The sequence below is a fragment of the Aplysia californica genome, unplaced genomic scaffold (assembly GCF_000002075.1).
Source record: "Aplysia californica isolate F4 #8 unplaced genomic scaffold, AplCal3.0 scaffold00444, whole genome shotgun sequence".
Lineage (NCBI taxonomy): Eukaryota > Metazoa > Mollusca > Gastropoda > Aplysiida > Aplysiidae > Aplysia > Aplysia californica.
The window spans coordinates 137,243-138,956 of NW_004797714.1; positions in this window are offsets into that span (position 1 = coordinate 137,243).

Genomic DNA, 1,714 nt, shown 5'->3' on the forward strand with positions numbered 1-1,714 from the left:
CACACACACACACACACACACACATACACATACACATACGCACACGCACACAAACGCGCGCGCGCACACACACACACACACACACACATACGCACACAAACGCACACACATACACACACACACACACAAACATGCATGAGTTGATTTGATCAAATTGGCTTTAAAGAATTGGGCTACAATGGATGTCACCAGAATAATAACATACATGTACATACAAGTAAATTTTACAGAATTGAGCATGTCATTGTCTTCCTGACTAACCTGAGGTTGATCACAAAGATCCAAAAGATGATATCCACGAACATCGCAGAGTTCAAGGACATGGGGCCCACAAACGATGTTATAACTAATTTTGTCACAACTTTATGCTTCTTTTTCTATAAAAGCTGTCTTGAAAGAATAAAGACCAACTGCATTAATTTTGAAGCACGCCGTGGACTCAAGAGCTTAAAAGCTTTTTTTTCTTCTAAACATAGGTAGTTTTACGCCCCCATTGACACAGTCTACATAATTTAGGAGGTGGGTTTCGATCCTGCCAGCCAGGGCCAACTCGGGCTGAGAGAGATACGACGTCCATGCAGAAAGACCGAGGTGCCTGATTTTTAAGAAAAAAAATGTTCCCACTCTTTTGTGTGCGACGGCGAAGTGTCTAGAAGCGATTCACTACAGAAGTCGGTAGTTAAAATGTTTATCTTGCTTACTTTTATAGGTCTATAGCCTACATGTTTAACCCTATCCCTGACAACATATTTCCCATCACATTCCTGACAACATGGGTGGATCACACCCAGTTGTCAGGGATAGGGTTAAGAATCTGAATATGCTAAAGTTTTAACACACCAATCCAATTCCAGTTCCAATTCCACTTTTTATTGATCCCCGTGGGGACATTTTGGTTTACCATGGCGTAACATACATAAATACGCCACCGTACATAAAATCGAATACACACGATTTAATAAATATATAGAGACATATAGATGCATACATACTGAAACATACAGATTTACTCCAAAACCACCAAGGTCAATTTAGGAGACGCAGTACCTTTGATTTTTTTGTAGCAACCATCTGCGATAAGCCAAGCCAATGTTAATGGGTGGATGGAGACCCTTGAAAGTTCTGCAACCAGTCCAAGTTAAAAGATGCCCCGCTTAGGGTCCAAACCAAGTTAATTTACTCTGTAGTCTGTTAAAACACCAACGAGCTATCGATGTCCTTTAGCGTAAGTTTGAACGATAAATTGATATTGACTTGACTGAAAGTTGCCGATGAGTAAGTATGGTCGCCTTTACGCACAAGAGGGCTATCCTATCAAATGCTGTTTTGAGAAAATCGAAGGTTAAGTTTTTGGATCCTTATTCAGTCTCTTTAAGATACAAGGATTTTTATCTATAACCAAACAAATGCACACACAAAAGAAACCAAACGTCTCCTATAGGTAGGGCAATGCCCACTTTTGGTGCAGGTCAAGATTTCTGAAAACCCCCGAAATCTGGGTTAGTCCGCTTGTCCTTAAAAGCGACCGTATGGTGGTGATTGTGTTTGTGAATGAGAGCATGTTGTGTATATTACCCTATGTTTTTTAAGAACAAATAAATTATGTGTCTTGAAGGCAATAAACAAAACCCTGCTACCAACTCTTTGCTTTGGCAAAGTCTTTCTTCTTCTTCTTCTTCTTCTTCTTCTTCTTCTTCTTCTTCTTCTTCTTCTT